Source organism: Triturus cristatus, chromosome 4_2 (genome assembly GCF_964204655.1).
Source record: "Triturus cristatus chromosome 4_2, aTriCri1.1, whole genome shotgun sequence".
Classification (NCBI taxonomy): domain Eukaryota; kingdom Metazoa; phylum Chordata; class Amphibia; order Caudata; family Salamandridae; genus Triturus; species Triturus cristatus.
Genome location: NC_140586.1, coordinates 937,760,802 through 937,775,492, shown reverse-complemented (window position 1 = coordinate 937,775,492; position 14,691 = coordinate 937,760,802). Strand labels below are relative to the sequence as shown.

The following is a 14,691-nucleotide window of genomic DNA, read 5'->3' as shown; positions in this document are numbered from 1 at the left end:
TTTCCAAAAATTGAGAGAACAACGTATCATGGAGACAGACACTCAATATAAAAAACAGTGTATCAAAAAAGCATTTGCAATGCAATTGCGATTATCAATATTCAGCACATAGTTGGTCCATGGTCCCTACTGAAGATATACATGCATACTTCCACATTCATCCATTTCCTATTTCTATATAGATGCACTGTCTAATTTTTAACATAATTGTTGCTACATCGTAAGGACAGACTAAAAGAGTAACATCAGTTCAATTGTTGTCACATAGTTTCACAGTTAAAACGTAATCATAATTTTCATGGCTGAAGAATTTTGTGTCCTCATTTGTTCTACATCAGAGCTTCAGAGGTAAATGTCATGCACTGCAAGGGTTAACCCAGAGAGCTGCAGCTCACATTCTCCTGCTTCAGAGGTAAATGTCAGCACTGCAAGGGTTAACCCAGAGAGCTGCAGCTCACATTCTCCTGCTTCAGAGGTAAATGTCATGCACTGCGAGGGTTAACCCAGAGAGCGGCAGCTCACATTCTCCTGCTTCAGAGGTAAATGTCATGCACTGCGAGGGTTAACCCAGGGAGCTGCAGCTCACATTCTCCTGCTTCAGAGGTAAATGTTGTGCACTGCAAGGGTTAACCCAGAGAGCTGCAGCTCACATTCTCCTGCTTCAGAGGTAAATGTCATGCACTGCAAGGGTTAACCCAGAGAGCTGCAGCTCACATTCTCCTGCTTCAGAGGTAAATGTCATGCACTGCGAGGGTTAACCCAGGGAGCTGCAGCTCACATTCTCCTGCTTCAGAGGTAAATGTTGTGCAATGCAAGGGTTAACCCAGAGAGCTGCAGCTCACATTCTCCTGCTTCAGAGGTAAATGTCATGCACTGCAAGGGTTAACCCAGAGAGCTGCAGCTCACATTCTCCTGCTTCAGAGGTAAATGTCTTGCACTGCGAGGGTTAACCCAGAGAGCTGCAGCTCACATTCTCCTGCTTCAGAGGTAAATGTCATGCACTGCGAGGGTTAACCCAGAGAGCTGCAGCTCACATTCTCCTGCTTCAGAGGTAAATGTCATGCACTGCGAGGGTTAACCCAGGGAGCTGCAGCTCACATTCTCCTGCTGCAGAGTTAAATGTCATGCACTGCAAGGGTTAACCCAGAGAGCTGCAGCTCACATTCTCCTGCTTTCGCTTCTGCTTTTCTACACAGTTCTCTGGCCGCTGTCACAGAACCATTAATGATGCATAAAATGACCAAAACCACAGCCAGCTCTGAAGAATCTTCATTTTGTGCGTGTTAAATTGTTTTGAGTGTGTTGGGTTTATATGTTTTATCACTAATCTCCAGAATTAGCTGAAAATACCCTTGTTAGTCCAAGCATTGTTCATGGTGTTGATTTTACGGGGCAGCATGGTCAGGTGTGCTTGGATTTCTTTCGTTTTAACTCTCTCACAGAATAAAAACCAACAATGTTTCTTTACTTTTAGTCCACTTTGTGCTAGTCTCCCAATGGGTTTCCTGATATTTCATGTTTTTCCTAGCTGTAGGGAAGTAAACAATAGCACAGAATAGACACTTTCATTGATGGTGATGGTGGTGTGCTCGCTGATTTGTTTTTAGGTTTGAAGATTGACAAAAGCTTTTTGCACGTTCACTGCCATGATATGGCTTTTCTCCTGTGTGTCTTTGCTGATGAAGCCTTAATGTTGAAGAATCACAAAAGCTACTTCAACATTCGCTGCAATGGTATGGTTTTTCTCCAGTGTGTGTTCGCTGATGTCTATATAGGACTGATAAGCGACAAAATCTCTTCCCACATTCTTTGCACTGGAATGGTTTTTCCCCTGTGTGTGTTTGTTGATGATACATTAATCCTGAAGAGGGACTAAAACTACTTCCACATTCACTGCAGTTGAATGGTTTTGTTGGAGCGATTCTGCACATACAGAACTATGCACAAGAAAATAGGCCGTGAAAGATTGGTTGTACTGCACTTACACCTAAAAACCCACAATCCCTAGACCGCCTAGCTCTAGTGTCTCATTAGCTCCCCAGACCTTCCGAAGACACCTAATGCTTAGACAAACCCAGAACACGAAACTTCCGACCTCTCAGAGTCGCGGTAGCAATGCACACCCTTTTGCTCACTCACCCTTGCTTGTCCACACCAAATAATGCAGAGTCTATGTAAAGTTTAAAATGTTTATTTTTCAACTAACAAACTCTGTGCATTGTTCTATAATGCAGTAAACGAGCTAGCACCAGCGGAATAATACATAAGATTAAAACAATGATCAAAGTTACAATACCATAAAATAGGAAGGGGGAGATCATTCTGAATGACCGGTGGATATTACGGTTATAATGCCTAGACCACCCTCCCCGGTAGGATTATGTATATTATATAAAAGAAGATCTCTGGGCCAATTCTGGGGAACACCTCACCTTAGAACGTAGGAGTAAGGTTACATCATAGACTCAGCAAGGCTCTAGTTCGTAGAAGGAAATCTTCCGTCTGTCTTGAGAAAGCTGCTGCGTGTTAGTATAATGCAAGCATTTCTCAATCGTGCCAGGAAGTGCCTAATGTTATGTCTAGGTAGTACGGACTGACCAGAATTGGAAAGCACAGCGGCTTGTTTTTCGACCTTGTACACTGTGAGCAAACTATAACAATATGAGCTCATGTGGGCACAAAGGCGTCTTGAACAAGAAGATAAAGAGTGTCGTGCGCAAAAATAAAAAGACACGCAGCTAAAATGGTTGCTAACTCAGGCTAACTTTAGCAAAGAATAGCGTGACCCTAGGGGCCACACTACAGTTTTTCCCCAGTGTGTGTTCATTGCACTTTAATGTTTTTCCCTAGTGTGTGTTTTCTGATGCTGCTTTAGGTTTGATAAGCGACAAAATCTCTTCCCGCATTCAGTGCACTGGAATAGTTTTTCCCCTGTGTGTGATTTCTGATGCTGTTTTAGGTTTGATAAGCGACAAAATCTCTTCCCACATTCATTGCACTGGAATGGTTTTTCTCCAGTGTGTGTTTTCTGATGCTGGTTTAGGTTTGATATGCGACAAAATCTCTTCCCACATTCACTGCAATGGTATGGTTTTTCTCCAGTGTGTGTTCGCTGATGAATCCTTAATGTTGAAGAATAACTAAAACTACTTTCACATTCACTGCACTTGAATGGTTTTTCCCTTGTGTGTGTTCGCTGATGCTGTTTTAGGTTTGATAAATATATAAAGCCCCTCCCACATTCATTGAACTTGAACGTTTTTTCCCCTATGTGTGTTCTCTGATGCTTTTTTAGGTGTGTTAATCGACTAAACCTCTTCATACAATCACTGCAATTATATGGTTTTTCTCCAGTGTGTGTTCTCTGATGGTATTTTAGACCTGATAATCGAATAAAGCTCTTCAGACATTCACTGCACTTAAATGGTTTTTCTCCTGTGTGTGTTCGCTGATGATTCTTTAATGTTGAAGAATCACTAAAACTACTTACACATTCACTGCAATGATATGGTTTTTCCCCAGTGTGTGCTCGCTGATGTCTATGTAGGTATGATAAGCGACAAAATCTCTTCCCACATTCATTGCACTTGAATGGTTTTTCCCCAGTGTGTGTTTTCTGATGCTGCTTTAGGTACCATAATTTACAAAAGCTCTTCAGACATTCACTGCAATGATATGGTTTTTCCCCTGTGTGTGTTTGTTGATGATATGTTAATACTGAAGAGGTACTAAAACTACTTCCACATTCACTGCAATGGTATGGTTTTTCTCCTGTGTGTGTTCGTTGATGAACCTTTAATGTTGATGAGTCACTAAAACTACTTCCACATTCACTGCAATGATATGGTTTTTCACCTGTGTGTGTTCTCTGATGGAGTTTTAGGTGTATTAATTGACTTAAGCGCTTCCCACATTCATTGCACTGGAATGGTTTTTCTCCAGTATGTGTTCGCTGATGTCCATGTAGGACTGATAAGCGACAAAATCTCTTCCCACATTCATTGCACTGGAATGGTTTTTCCCCAGTGTGTGTTCTCTGATGCTGTTTTAGTTGTGCTAATTGACTAAAGCTCTTCAGACATTCACTGCAAGAATATGGTTTTTCTCCAGTGTGTGTTCTCTGATGCCGTTTTAGGTGTGATAATCGACTAAAGTTCTTCAGACATTCACTGCAATTATATGGTTTTTCTCCAATGTGTGTTCTCTGATGTCGTTTTAGGTATGATAAATAGATAAAGCTCTTCCCACATTCATTGCACTTGAATGGTTTTTCACCAGTGTGTGTTCGCTGATGACTCATGAGTTTAGATGATTCCGTAAAACTACTTTCACATTCACTGCAATGATATGGCTTTTCCCCCGTGTGTGTTCGCTGATGCTTTTTTAGGCCTGATAATTGAATAAAGCTCTTCAGACATTCATTGCTCTCAACTTCTACGCTCCCAAACGCCACCTCCGATCAGCCAACCTCGCCCTCGCCGCCGTCCCCCGCATCCGAAGAGCGACCACAGGAGGAAGGTCCTTCTCCTACCTGGCCGCCAAGACCTGGAACTCCCTCCCGACCGACCTGCGCCTGACCCAAGACCACCTCTCCTTCAGGAAGAAGCTGAAGACATGGCTGTTCGAGCAGTAGCGGCACCCCCCCACCCCCAGCGCCTTGAGACCCTACGGGTATGTAGTGCGCTCTATAAATGTCACTGATTGATTGATTGATTGATTGCATTTGAATGGCTTTTCCCCTGTGTGTGTTCTCTGATGCAGTTTTAGGCTTGGTAAATATTTACCAAGTTTTAGGCTTGGTAAATATACTCTGTGTTTTATATAGCAGAATCCCCATTTCAGTTAACTGTGCTTTTCGCTGGTTTCTTTGGAATGGCCTGAAAGAGTTTACAATACACCTCTAGCACTGAATGGTGGTCTGATATCAGTTTAGGAAGCAGAGCACTGCTGTAACCACCTCATGATCAGAGCTGGTATTGACATGTTTAAACAAAAAGTGGTTGATCAGTGTTGTCTTAATTTTCTAGAGGTCATTTCTTCATCTTCAGGCACGGAGGTGCACAGCTGAGACCCGTAGAACCACCGAATTGCCCTTGACGGTACTTCCAAGATCTGTCAGTTTATGTTCAGGTTCGGCTGCCTCTGTCGGCACTTATGTTTTCCTGAATACTGGAACTCAATGTTTCGGACTTTGCTTTTGCAGATTTACAGTATTATCTTCATTATTCTTAAACATGTTGTGCAATCAAGGATTTCTGTCGGATGTAAAGAGATTTAAATTACTTAAATGGAAAATACCAGAATGTGCATATACAATTTTTAATTGATTGTAAAAGCATCTCATTTATTACTATTGTTGAAACTTATGAAGACATATTTAAGACACATTTAACCATAGAGAGATATTTGCATAAAAGTTCCTTTGAACATGCCACAATCTTATTTATTTCAGCAAAGGTGTTCATTGAGTAACTAAGCAAAAAAGGGCGCTCGCATAGCACTCATACACTAGTTACAGCTTTAGGTAGATGCATATGGTCAAGGTTTTGTTAAAACAAGAACAGCTCTTGGAGTAAGAGATGGATCACGAAGACTCAAGACAGCAAGGTGGACACCAGGATGTTGTGCCATACATCAAATCTTATTGTTCACAGAGGTGCCTGGTTTCATTCACTACTAACTACTAACTCTTTTTTTCAGGATTCCCCTTGCTGTTGTCTCAAGGCCTGATTACGAGGGCCTTTTGTGCGCGGATTGTGTCTGGGGCCCTTGTGGAGTAAAGGGGCTCTATCTGGGCCTTGTAGGCCCTGCATCATGTATCGACCCTCTCCCCATATAAAGCCCAATCTAAAATGGCGGCGCCTCTAAGACTCTAGGAATCTCGATATTGACATAGGACTTGGCATGTCCGTATGGACATGAAAGAAGGACTATCATGTTCTATAGCTTATATTTTTCAAAACATAAAAACTAAGCCTTCAGAATCACATGGTTTCAATGTGCAAAAAGCTTGCAATATATACATATTTACAAACAAATGTTCGACTAACAGCAGTCTAATTATAGTTAATGTCCACCTAATCACTCGATCTGCTGACATCCATTGTATGGAAAAACTATAGGAAACTAAGCAAAGGATGACACTATATGTAAAAATAATACATATAAGAGAATCAATAGAAATGAGAAGTAAAAAAGTTGATGGAAAAGAGTATATATATAGCAGAAAAAAGTCCAGGTCAAAGTGAACATGCATACCTTTGATCAATGTATTCGTTCTTGGAAATAAAACAAGTCTTGAAAAGTTGACGAGGTGCAGTATATTTCACATGCACATCAAATTTCTGTAAAAGAACACAATGTCGAAAGTAAAAATATCTGGCATTGTGTTCCCAGCTTTCCTACTAAAGCCATAAACCTCTAATATAAATCTTTCTAATAGCGTGCACTGTGTAGTACCCTTCAACATATTTTTTCAATACCATATGATAATACACTAAAAAAGAAAAACATGGCTAAATAAGTAGTATACATAGTATAACTTTGGTTCCCTTTGGCAGTCAAATGGTAAGTCCCTATCACAGCAGAAGTGAGACGCAGTATTGAAAATCATACAAAAATCTTAATGCACTTTAGTATACAAAAACGGGAGGACGTAACTCGATAAATCGTGAACAACATCATGACAAAAGTAGTACGCTCCTCACCAGAGTAGTCATGGCCTAACAGTATACTGAGACCGAAAAAACTTTAACCGGTACAATGCACGTGACCTAACCATGGTGAATTTAGGAAATCAGTAGTGTGCCCCTATTAAAAAGCAGAAGCGAGGCTCAATCTGTGCATGCTATATTTCAATATCCTAGAACAAGGGGACGTGACTCGATAAATAATGGAAAAAATTGTGACAAGAGTGGTAAACTCCCAAAGGATAATGTCACGGCAGTATATAAACCATGGCCAAGGGCATCAAATATGCATCACCCCCACGGCCCCTCTCTCTATACGTCATCCGCCAAGTCTCTCCTTACCGGCAATAGCCTGAGCAGGGTTCCCAGTGTAACGGCGTGTTCCTCGAAGTTGTTCAAGAGATCCGCCATGATGTATAAATATACGGGACTCCACCCCCTAACAAGCTATTAGCCAATGGGTGTAGTTATAAACCAAGAATACTAGTCACCTCTTGGAAATCTTCAATGCTGTGTCCAACTACACACCCCTAAAAAGGCTCCATCAGACTGGTATTCAAAGGGACACCCTCAAATGCCATGCATCCTTTCTCACCGGAATAACCCAGCGTGTCTGCCTGCTACCCCACAACTCAGCCTCCAAAAACACCATCTGCTGAGTCCCCAAAGGGTCCTCTCTGAGTCCAACTGTGTTCAACACCTACATGACCCCACTGGCCAACATCATCAGGACCCATGGACTGAACATCAAATCATATGCATATGACACCCAGCTTATCCTCTATCGTTCTGCAGACCCCTCCACCACCAAAGCCAACTTCCACTTATGCATGACCAGCGTTGCCCACTGGATGCAGAACAACTGCCTCATCCTCAACACTGACAAAATGGAGGTGCACATCTTTGGGAGCAACACATCCCCGTGGAATGACTCCTGGTGGCCTGCAGAACTAAGACCCTCACCCACGGAACACACCAGGAACCTCGGCATCATACCAGACATCAACTCAGCGTGAGAAACCAGATCAACTCAGTATCCTCAGCCGGCTGATTTTCCGCATGCTCCTGAAAATCTTCAAGTGGCTCCCAGCCAGCACTAAACGTGCGGTCACCCAGGCCCTCGTCACCAGCCACCCGAACTACAGCAACACACTCTATAGAATCACTTCACACCTGCCAAAGAGACCACAGACTATACAGAACTCAGCCACAATACTTGTCCTCGACCTCCCCAAATGGGCCTACATCACCACACACCTAAGAAGCCTCCACTGGCTCCCTGTCCAAAATAGGTGCCAATTCAAGATGCTCACCCACACCTACAAGGCCCTGCACAATCGATGTCTGGCTTCCATCAATCACCATTTGAACTTCCACCAGCTCTCCATAAACATGCGCTCCACCTCCCAAACCCCCACATCCGCCACAGCACATGTTGCGGACGATCTTTCTCCTACCTCCCTAACCCTAAAAGAATTCATAATGGACCTGAAGATCTGGCTGTTCGATTAATTCCACCCAGCAGCAGAACCCCTGGTGCCTTGATAATAAGAAGCGCTCTACAAATCCCTTTGATTGATTGGCCTACTTATCTGAAGACAAAACAATATTGCTTCTCCATACAGTGCTTATGTCCTGTGAGAAATTGGGTTGTTCATTGACTAAGGAGTGAGCCCTGGTCAAGCAACAGCTACAATCCCTTGCATGGTAAACTACAAAAAGTCACTAAATTAACATGTTCTTAATCTTGGCTAGCACGGCACAAAAAGCAGTCAGTCTTAACTTAAAGGCAATGTGTAAAGTATTTATGCAGCACACAAACAGTAATAAACTGAAAACACAAGATTCCGAAACCACTTTTGAAAAATAGAGTTCATTTCAATAAATTATTTGACACCAAAATGACATATATCCAATCAGTAGAAGCAGAGTTATGAATTTTCAGAGTTTAAGGTTCAAGGTTCAAAACAGCACCTAAAAGATAAACGCGCGAACCGCGGACATCTGGTCACGCAGGACCGGGTTAAAGTCAAAACCTAAGGGGACCACAATGGAGAGCGGTTGGAATACACGAATTTAATTGGGCCCAGTCAGCGGCTTAGAAAAAGTTGGGAAGAAAAATGTCTGAGAAGGTAGAAGTTCAGCAGGGTAAGGTAGCAGGAGTGTCTGAGGGGGGGCATCATCGTCGGATAGCTGTGGAGCAAAGCTGTGGTGAAGATTTTTAACTTTGGACTTAGTCGTCGAAATAGAAGTTGAAAATCTTCAGCGGCACGAAGCAGAAGGCTGTAGCCAAAGACAGTTTAGCGAGGTCAGATACCTCTTTGGCAAAGGACTGCTGAAATAGATTTGCTGCTGGGGAGAAGAATGTAGCAGGAGAAGCTGCAGAGTCAAGCCAACGGCGATGCAAATCGGGCAGAAAGGCGAGCAGGTGGGTCCCAGTCTTATCCTGTTTCTCAGAGCACTTAATTGCAAAAGTTTATCCTCAGTTTTTGGGAAATGGCTATCTGGGTACCTTCAGCACCACAACCAAGAGTCCAGGAGTGGATGGAGACCTCTTGAGGGTTCATGACTAACTCGGGCTTTGTCCATGTACGGGTTCAAGATGGTAGGAGCCTGTTCTACTCCTTTGACTCTGAACAGGAGGCCAGTAAACTAGCCTTTGGAGCAACTTCTGGTAGTCCTGGGTGCAGGTGTAGATGCAGAGCCCAACAGCAGGGCTGACCTCTGAGGGTTCAAGGCAGGCTCCAGGCAGCAACGCAAGCCTTCCAGGTACAGGAGCAGTCCTTTGAAAGACCTTCCAAAGATCCAGTAGTGAACTCAAGGGTGGGTCTGAAGGTCCTATTTCTATACTCTGGTACCCTTCTCCTGGAAGGTGGGAGAGGTTTCTGGAAAAGTCCTTTGAAGTTCTTGGAATTGCCTGACTCCCCTGGGTCCAAGCTGGCTGCTGTGACTACACAGGATTGTTAGTCCTATAGTGAGGTGACAGGGCACAGCCTATTCAGGTGCGAGTGGTTGTGTCTGCAGCTCTGCTCCTACCCCATCCTGCCTGTTGATGGCTCATGGAGGCTCAGCTAATCCCACTATTGTGTGACTGTCTGGGAGCAATACCAAAAGTCAAACTGTCAGCTATACCTAGTCATGTGACCCAAGACAGGCTGCAGGCATAAAGGACATTAAAAATAGAACTTTACTATTAAAAAGGGTTTTTCATTACAAATCCATAGGTACGCAACATAACATATGTACCTCCTCTCAATGTGGAATTTCAGCATAATAAATGTAATAAGGAATCCCCATTGTTATCCTATGGGAGGGGTAGCTGTCACAGTAGTGAAAAACGAATTTGTTTTTTTTTCACTACCAGGACAAGTAAAACTTAATGGTACACGTCCTACATTTTATTTACACAACACCCTGCCCTATCGGCTACCTAGGGCCTAATTTAGGGGCAAATTCAATGTAATACAGGGGTAGTTTAAGGCTTGGCAAGGTGGTTTAGATGTCAAGTCGACATGGCCGTGCAACACTGTCTTTAGGCTGCAGTGCCAGGCCTGGACAAGTTTTAGAATGCTACTAAGGTGGCACAATAAGTGCTGCAGGCCTACTGGTAGCATTTAGTATACAGGCCCTGGGTATATGATATACCGCACTATAAGAGACTTACAAGTAAATGTAATATGTAATTAGGTACATGTCAATCAAACCATGTTAAGGGGAGTGAGCACAAGCACTTTAGCACTGGTTAGCAGTGGTAAAGTGCACAGAGTCCTAAGGCCAATAAATACAAATTCAGCAAAAAGGAGGAGGATGAAGGCAAAACGTTTGGGGGTGACCCTGCCGAGAGGGCCAGGTAAATCATGTTTTTCCTATGTGTAGAGAAATGAACAATCACAGTGAATAAACACTTTCAGCTTTCCTTCTGGTCTGGGGCTCTATCATCTAGATTTTCTCGTGTGGTATTTTAATGTTGCAAATAATTATTATTTTAACATTTTCAGATATTCCTTCAACCCCCAATACCTTTACTTGTTTGTTCCTGTGTATGTCCACAGATGGGGCAGTTTTATTGTTGATATACTTGAGTTTTTGTCAAAACCTCGGCATGACTATGATTATTTCCAAGTGTGTTCAATGAAGGTGTGCCTTTGCTTATGGTGTTGTAGGACTGATAATCGACTAAAGCCCTTCATACAATCGGTGCATTTGTATGGTTTCCCGCTGGGTGCGTTCTTTGATGCATCCTTAGATTGAAAGAGTCACTAAAACTACTTCTACATCCACTGCAATGCTATGGTTTCCCCTGTGGAAATGTGGATTTTCCTGGTCAGTTATGTCCCCTATCTTGGACCCCAACGGTTCTATATGCATGTTACAAGTACATGTATGTTCCCTCCAGTTCCAGTTTCTAAGACGCAAACATATGTGTGTCTACCGTCGACATGTTCTCTGTCAGATCCGCCATCACAGGGCTGGATATTCGATTCCTAAGTATGAAAGGCCACCGACTTTATATGGCTAAGTTACTTCATTTTTACAGTTCAGGCAAGTAGGCCCGATTCTGTCCTCAAGCCTTTCCCTGCTCTCTGTCTCTGACAGCTTCAGCTTGAGCTCGCATCTGTATCCATGAACTTTGTCCTACTCCCTGTGCAGCTAACGGTGCCTGCCTCGGCCAGTTTTCGCCTGTCTGCCAAGAAGTTGTATTTCACCTTCGAATTATCTATTTTGCTCTTCAGCCGATGCATTCCTGTCTAGTGATTTAGGTAAACATTTCCTTTAGCTCACAAGCAAAGGACTCAGCCTTTCCGTCCTCCTGCAAGTGATTCATAGCCCTGTTGCCATGGAAAGTTTTCTATCCCTCGCATCTCATATAGACACTTAGACGCTTGTACACGCACACAGTCAGTATAGAATAGATTCTGTCCGAGAGTCTCTTCCTTGTGGATAACATAGTTCTTTAAACATAGGATGTTAGATATGATTTGGGATTAGGTTGACTTGACCCCCAGACTTCTCGTCTCCACATGTAGAGCTAAATGTCAAGTCCCTTCACCCCCTAGTTGCACGTCAATTACACGTCATGCTGCTGCGCGCGCATCTATGCCAAGTATTATCTTATAGATCCACCTATGTCTGATAATGCAAACCAATCATGTTTCTTTTATTCCTTATTACGCCTAGTTTCGATTATGTCACTGTCACGTCACTTTTCTTATCAAATGTTACGCCTTCTACATTCGTTTCATTGTAATGCATTTATTATAAAAATACATGTCTGTCAATAAAATATTGTACTTCACTTCCTGAACCCTCGTGGTGACGGAACCTGAAGGCCGCGACTCGAGTCGGCCATTTTGAATGGAATAAAGCCCATTAGAAAACCTCTTATACCACGGATTCTGCCTCTTGTTATTTTGAGCTATTTTACTTTATTTAAGATCCCGTATGAAATTCAGTCCGGTATTTTTATTTACCACATAATGGCGCCCGAACAGGGACACTTTCTCATCTCACGCGCCGGCGGTGCGTTGCAGGCCCGGTCTCCTGCCACAGCTGGACGGACCATAAACGCGTACCAGCAGGATTTCCTGTAAGCTCCCTCCGGTCAAGCGGGGGCGACTGAGGCTGCGATCAACCCAGACGAGGCGGTGAGAAGTGCGAAGTATCCCGACCAGAGCCTAGCTGAGAGAGCAAGATCCGAGGTATACTGAGGCCCACCAGGTTTTCCGAAATCCCGATGTCCAGAGGGTCCGATGTCCGCAGTTATCGAGTCCTGTCCATTCTCTGAGGCCTTCCGTTTCAAGGAGCTACTCGGTGAGTACCATCGCCGGGGAGGCGTGTTGACGCGCACATAGGTTGTGCCGGTCAAGACGGATTTGGGTACACAAATCCGGTCTGCACTGTTTAGCAGTGTATATGTACTGTTTAGCAGTATATCAAGTATTCCGAAGTATTCAGTTATTGTCAAGAATTCAGCGTGGTGATTAGTTAGGCAGACTGTCATCATTGTCGATCATTGTTATAATGTTTAATGTTTAATGTTTAAAGTATTCAGAAAATGTCTTGTATATTGTGGTATGAATGACTGTTCATTGTTCACTGTTCATTTATTGTGTTTTTCGTATTAAGAAAATTCAAGAGTAAGTATCAGATCAGTTGTAAATATGCCGCTCTTCTCGAAGTTAAGACAGATTACTACTAGAAAAGGGGTGCTTGAAGAAGCAGTTCCTATTCCTCCTAGGGACACTCCAGGGCATTTTATGTACCATAAACATGGCTTAGATGCCATATTGTTTCTTGATCTATGGGTAGATTATACCAAGGGATTACCAGAAAGTCAAAGGTGGCCCGCAGCGGGAACCTGGGATGCAGAGTGCATCATGAAAGTGGAGGAAGAGTTATGGAAAAGAAAGGTCAGACAGTCACAGAAAGACGCTGTTGAGTTATGGCGTAAAGAATCTCATAGACGTACAGAAAAAGCACGTAGACAAGAAGAGAGGAGTAAAGAAAGTTCAAATAAAGTTCAAGAAAATCTATTAATTGAGGAAGGTATCCGAGTGAAATCAGAACAAGTAAATAGACAAAGAAATGCTCTTATGAATGGTATGTATCCCCTTCTAGCCGAAGGACTACCTAAGGCTGCTCCAGAGATGCCAAAAGACTTGCCACCCCCATTATTTCCAATTAAGGTACATCCAAAGGGGCATCCCAGAACCGCAGAAGATGTTTTTCTTTCCTCATATCTAGACGACGCAGCTCCGGAGTATGCTAACGCCACACCACATAGACCGTCTGGCGGAGGGGTTCAACGTCAGGATCAGGTATCTGTCCCCGTGCAACAGCAAGTCCCGATACAAGCTTCGGCAAGCACATCTGTTTCCGCATCTGTCTCCGCAGTCGATCCTATAGGGGTATCGACACCCATAGTTGCTGTGTCACGTTCAACGAATCCATTCACACCCGACGCCCCAGATGGGGCCACGGGAGGTGCTAGCAGTACCTTTACACCACCCAGAATAAATAAACTTGTTTTTCAAGAGTCAGCACATTCACGTACACCTAAATTCGTAAGTGAACGTACGCTTAAGGAACTTCTTGTAAATTGTAGATATGACCCGGTGGTTGGTAAAGAGGACGAAATGGTCCTGGCATCATTACGTATCAGGCGAGCCGCAGAGTATTTAGCAAGGTTACCAGGAATGACTACGCATCTAGATAACATATATCATTTTGTTCAAACAGGACGAGATCCAGGATGTATTAACAGAGCTATGGAATTCCAGAAAGTAGAGATACAGGGGGAACTGTTACGTTTCCTCATAAACTGTGTAATCAGAAATCAAGATCGTCCGGGGGTAGACCCGAATGCAATGCTTATTCTTACAAGATGGAGTCAGAATATATCAGAAGGGAGACACGATAAGCAAAATTGTATAATAGCCATGTGCCGAAAAATACGTAAAGAAATAGAGCGTATTCATGAAGAAAGATTGGGAACAGACGAGTTTGAGCAAGATGAAGTGTCCGAATCAGGGAATTCCGCAAGACAGTCAGAGACCATAGCCTATGTAGGCAGAGGAAGATACTGTGAAAGTACTAGATGTTTTTCTGATCCCATACACTCTGTATGTCCAAATAATAGCAGAACGTATCCGACGCCTGTAATAAATCTGAAATCTCCTGAACATTCGTTTCAAGCCGCAGATAAAATACTACGAGAACGAAGAGGTTACCACCTCCTCGATTCCATGGATGAGCAAGAATTAGCCAGATCAGCCGTTCACTGGATTGACAGTCCTGAAAAATACGGTGATGAGACCGTAGCACACACGTTTTTTAATCTCAGTACAGATGAACAACGTTTAGCTGGAATATATATGATTCAGCAACTCCTCATATTATATAAGAGCCAACATGCTGACCCTGGTCCTTTACCTGATATATTAACGGAACTACTCACGAACAGATGGAGAGGTTCTAGTAACAAGCTAATTAAAGAGATATT

The 14,691-nt window shown here is 43.2% G+C and overlaps 1 pseudogene across 1 annotated transcript in view; it reads right to left on the bottom strand.

Moving 5' to 3' along the window:
- Positions 1-2,177: 2,177 nt before the first annotated feature.
- The window catches only part of LOC146838975 (uncharacterized), a 111,935-nt pseudogene continuing 99,421 nt past the window's right edge, over positions 2,178-14,691 (bottom strand). Inside the window, exon 3 of the transcript XR_014960743.1 lies at positions 2,178-5,255. The product of XR_014960743.1 is annotated as an uncharacterized LOC146838975 (transcript). The remainder of the gene's footprint in view (positions 5,256-14,691) is intronic.